General features: G+C 48.3%; 1 pseudogene; it reads right to left on the bottom strand.

The window, feature by feature from the left end:
• Positions 1–251: 251 nt before the first annotated feature.
• LOC124509541 (F-box only protein 27-like) lies at positions 252–3,411 on the bottom strand (annotated as a pseudogene).
• Positions 3,412–5,552: the final 2,141 nt, after the last annotated feature.

The following is a 5,552-nucleotide window of genomic DNA, read 5'->3' on the forward strand; positions in this document are numbered from 1 at the left end:
GAGGAGGCTGGGGCTGGATCAGAGTGCTTCTGTGGGGAGGGTGAAGAGCCCTCTCCAGGACCAGCATTCCTCCGTGCTCACCTGCTGCCTCCCCCAACCCCCATGGGAGAAGGACTGCCCTAAAACAGCAGTAGGTAGATCTGATGGAAGAGCTTTCTTCTAGTAGTTTCCAGAACCTAAAGAAGAGTCCCAGCAAGACCCTCGAATGAACCTTGGAGTACACAGGATGTCAGGGAGGTATAAGCCCTTGGTTAATGAGAAGTCCTGGCCAGTGATCCCAGGTCCTGGAAGGCACCAGTCAGGTTGTTTTGTGACAGATGGGCCCATACCATCACACTGGAGTTGGTCCCACCAGCTCTGTAGTGACCAGCCCAGATCTGCATGTTCTGGTGCCAGCGTTGGAAAGACACAAGGGCCCTGGCCCATCTTGATGTTGGAGAACACTTGGGTGACCTGAAAGCAACCACTGTTGTACCACTGCTGAATGGGATCAGCCATAGCAGAGAATTTACCCACAGCAATCTGGTTGACGTCAGTCAGAGACACAAATCTCAATCTTACCACTATCGAGCAGTTCCAGCCATCAACCCTCCTCCTCTGGGCCCAAGACCTGCTTCTTGAGACATGAGCTGAAGGAAGACACGAAGCAGGTCTGCAAAGGGGCTTCCGGGGCACCGTTGACCTGTTCATCTCCACCACGCAGCCACCCCACCATGCTGCACCATTGTTTCCGGAGGTCTCTTGGCCACAGGGGTTGCCTATAAGGTTGCATTCGATGTCTCTGCTCTTGATTGCAGAAGCGGCCCAGGAGGCAGGGGCTGGCCTGATGGACGCGGGGCAGGCCGCTGAAGGCGAGGGGCAGCAGAGCGCTGTGGTCCCGGGAAGGTCATTCATCAGGACGTGCCAGCCCCTGTGTACCTGGCAGCTGCACCCCAGCAGTGTGCATGGAGACACGTGGCTCAGCAGCACCAGGAGCAGCTTGGGTGGCAGTTGACTCAGGTCCAGCACCTCCTCAGGTTCAGGCTCCAGTGCAGTGACCCGGAGACGGTGGCTGGAGGGGGGCAGGAGAGGGACCAGTCCCTGGAGGCCAAGGTGCCCACGGCCTTACACCACGTGCTCCCCCTCACCGGGCTCAGCAGCGACTTAACTCTCAAATTTCTGAACACACTCATCTGCCTATAGGTGTATCATCACTTCCAATCCACCAGCCTCGGAGGCCTCTCTTTTATGCAGTGAATCCAGCCACCTATGCCTGACTCTTTTGTCGCCCTGCCCCTCCCGCCTCCCTTTGGACTTGGTTCATCCCTTTGTTACATGCCTACAGCCTGCATCTCACCACTGGCTGCTTCTTCCCTTTGCAATGTCTGAGTGTCTCTGATCCTGCCAAGGGACCATGCCTTGCCCCACAGCCTTGCTAGTTTCCATCCAGCCTTTCTTCTTCTTTGTCACCAGAGCAGTCCACGCGCACCATGTATGCTTACTTTTATCCTTTACCCACCCCGGTTGCTGTCTGCCCCTTCCCCCACCGTGTCACACAGGTAAACTCCTGGTCATCCACGACTTACTTCCCCAATGCCGAGTCTCCTTTGGATCTTTCCCTCCCTGGACCTCCTGTTGCATATAGGGCAGGAGAGCCCTCCCTCCAACTTGAGCTCTCCTCTCTTAGCTCCTGAGACTTCATGCTCACTCGCGTCATTTGTTTTTCTCTCCAGCGTGAATTTCTCTCCCTCCATTTCTAAATTCATGGCTGGGGCGCCTGGGTGGCTTAGTCGAGTGAGTGTCCGACTTTGGCTCAGGCGGCTCAGGTCTTGATCTCACGGTTCGTGGGTTCAAACCCCTGTGTCAGGCTCTGTGCTGACAGGTCAGAACCTGGAGCCTGCCTTAGATTCTGCATTTCCCTCTCTCTCTACCCTTCCCCCACTTGCACTCGCTCTCCCAGGAATAAATAAACATTAAAAAAAAGCCCAAAACTAAGGAATTCATGGCTCCAGGGTTACCTCCTTGACGTACTTTCATTCTGTTTTCTCTTTGGGTGAGGTATTTGACCACCATCTAAATACCAGGCAGCTCAGACCTCTGTCTCCATGGTTGTGAGCAGGGTGTTGGTTGGAAATGCCTTCAGGGCCAAGCAGGTGAAGGCAGTGATGGAGGCAGAGTGTGGCAGGCCAGAGAAGCCCTTATTCTAGCTAAAGAGAAGGGCTGCTTCCGGGCTCCACCGATGGTTGACAAGCAACAGTTCAGGACCAGTGTTGCCAGATTTCCCAATTTTCCCTAAAGAAACCGGAAATATATAATCCTATTTGGAATCTCTCAGTGATTAAATATTGGTTCGAAAATGTCTGTAGGGATCAAAGCCCATCTGAGAACCATGTCTGGTGTAAGGGCTACCCGTTTGGGATAACAGTTTGACTCATATTCCACTGATTGGCTAATACTTTTATTCCAAAGCCTACGGGTACTTCACATTGAATGTGCGCCACACTGTCTTTTCTCCACACCCTCCTCCCTCTTCATAGGCACCTCATCTCAGTTAATGACACTTCCTTCTATCCATTCACCCAAGCTGGAATTATGGAAGAGGGTGTCCTTTTCTTCTGTAACTCCTCCATTTTCAATCTACCACCAGATTCTACCAACATAACTTCCTAAATAAATCATGAATCTGTTCTCACGTCTGCACTCCTCGCCACCATTATCATAGTTTAGGGCTTCTAGCATCTTCTGCCTGGACCAGTAGGCTCCCGAGTGTTTCGAGTGATGATTCATCATAGTTAATTCCCTCTGTGTATAAATTATTATTCTGAGCCAAACGTGTAATCTCGGTCCCTTGACAGTGATTGGTTTTGAAGTGGGCTTGGGATCCAATCTGGGCCAGTGGGATGTGAGGCAAAATTTGCTGGGAAGCTTCTGGAAGTTTTCCTTGTTAAGAAAGAGACCGAAGAAGAAACTGCTCCCTTCTGTCTGTGGGCTTCTCTGTATCCGTACGTCACTCTAGGAACTGCTACAGCCGTCTGGCATAGATGAGGAAAGGCAGCCTGCAGGCAGACCCCACCACAGAGCATGGTGCCCTGGAGAGAGGATGGAACCTGGGTCCGTGGTTGCGTTTTTGAGCCACCGAATCAACCACGTCTGTGGCCTGTCATCTCAGAGTTTGCAGCTATGTTGGATAATAAGTCTCTTGATAAATTCAGGCAGTTAGACTCAGAGCTTTGTGTTTAAGGGAGCCAAAGGCATCCTGACTGGTACCCTCGTCTCCCGCCTTGAGGTCTGTGCTCCGTCACCCCACATGACACCTGAGTTTCAGGGTGGTCCCTCTAGATGCTAATCTGACCACATTGCCTCCCGCTCATAGCTCCCATCGCCCACAGGATAAAGTCCCAGGACCTTGGCAGAATATACAAAGGCTTCCATGACAGACCTCCTGCCTCTATAGCCGAATCGGCTCTGGCTCCTTAACGTAAACCTTATGCTCACTTTGGTGTGATCTGCTTGCAGTTCCCTGCCTAGGCGATGCTGTTTAACTCTTTCATTCATTGGGCAGATATACACAAGTGTCACCTCTGGGCCAGGAGTAGTTCTAGGCATCTCAGCTACCACTCCCAAGTCCCATGCTCTAGCCATCTCCTCTCCCTGGGGTACCTCCCCCCATCTTTATCTGACTAATGCTCTCTTTTCGTTTCCTGTTCCAGTCCAGTGTTAGCACTTGTGATAGCTTTATATACATAGTTGGCTCTTGAATAACACAAGTTTGAGCATCGGAGGTCCATGTATAAATGTGGATTTTTTTCTTGTAGATACAGAACAGTACTGTAAATGTATTTTCTCTTCCTTGTGATTTTCGTAATAACATTTTGTTTTCTTAATAACATTTCCAGCAAAATTTGTTGTAACAATACAATATATATTACATGTTAATAGGCAAAATATGTGTAAATTGACTGTTGATGCTATTGGTAAGGCTCTGGTCAACAACAGGCCATTAGTAGTTAAGTTTGGGGGGAGTCAAAAGTTATACATGGATTTTCGAATGCACAGGGTCTGTGGCCCTAACCCTTGCATTGTTCAAGGGTCAACTCTGTGTGCTTTTAACAATTGTTTATCTAATATTCTATTTTGGAAATTAAAAAGATAGAGTAAATTAAAAGAATAGTATAAGAAATGTGTATATATATATACCCAGATTGACCAAATAACATTTTGCAGATTTGTTCTTTTCCCCCCATCTCCCTTAGTACATATATACACACACATACACAGATAGGCCTGTCTTTTTCTGAGCCATTTGAAAGTAACTTTTAGATATCATGACTCCTCTTCACGAATAGTTCAGCATGTATCTCCTAAGTACAAGGACCCCTTAAAAAAATTTTTTTTAACGTTTATTTATTTTTTAAGAGATGAAGAGACAGAGTGTGAGCAGGGAAAGGACAGAGAGAGAGAGAGGGAGATACAGAATCCGAAGCAGGTTCCAGGCTCTGAGCTGTCAGCACAGAGCCTGATGTGGGGCTCCAACCCACCAGCCGTGAGATCATGACCTGAGCCGAAGTCGTACGCTTAACCAACTGAGCCACCCAGGTGTCCCAAGGATGCTTTAAAAAAAAAAAATTATGTTTATTTATTCTTGAGAGAGAGAAAGACAGAGTGTGAGCAGGATAGGGGTAGAGAGAGAGGGAGACACAGAATCCAAAGCAAGCTCCAGGCTCTGAGCTGTCAGCACAGAGCCCAACGTGGGGCTTGAACCCACGACCACGAGATCATGATCTGAGCAGAAGTTGGAGGCTTAGCCGACTGAGCCACCCAGGTGCTCCAGGACATTTTCTTATATAACCACATTATTACACCCAAGAATTTAATAATAACACAGTAAACTTATTTGATATTTGGTTCATAGTCGTATATATGCAGTTTTCCCAAATGTTTGTGGCTTTTTTATCCATCCAGGATCTTCTAGGCTAAGCACTCATCTCTTTCAGGAGGGCTTCCTTGAATGCCTTCAGCTTCCCAATGCTCTGGGAATGTTTTGTGCAGTTTGCCATCATGGTATTCACCACTCTGTTTATGTGTGCCTCCCCATCTTCAGAGTGAGTCCTGTGTCATGCTTCTCTTCTCAGTGCCCAGCCCAGTGTGTGGCACATAGCAGATGCTCAGCATTTGTTGGCTGAATGGGTGATTGAGTAAGTGGCAGAATTGGAGACAAAGCCCATGGCCTCATTGCTGGTTTCTTCCTTCCATATGTAACTGCTTTGTGCAGACAGTGATGTTAATAATGTAAGAACAGAGTCCCATCTGCCAAATGGCAAGAAGAGAGGTAATCCAGATAGAAAATGGTGAACAATGGAAAGAGCCAACAATTAATAACATCTAAGGCCGTGCTGATAGAGAAGCATGTCCCTGATTACTGAGAACAGCAGTGGAGAAAGACATCAGCCTTCTATCAGTTGTTGCAAAGGCCACATCATATTTGCAGGTTTGTCTTCTACAGAAACCAGGCCCCCCCCCTTTTTAATGTTTATTTATTTATTTTTGAGAGAGAGAAGGAGAGAGACAGAGCA

Source organism: Lynx rufus, unplaced genomic scaffold (assembly GCF_022079265.1).
Source record: "Lynx rufus isolate CCGP_SWC_20201006 ecotype Redwood Valley unplaced genomic scaffold, mLynRuf1.p SCAF_1, whole genome shotgun sequence".
Lineage (NCBI taxonomy): Eukaryota > Metazoa > Chordata > Mammalia > Carnivora > Felidae > Lynx > Lynx rufus.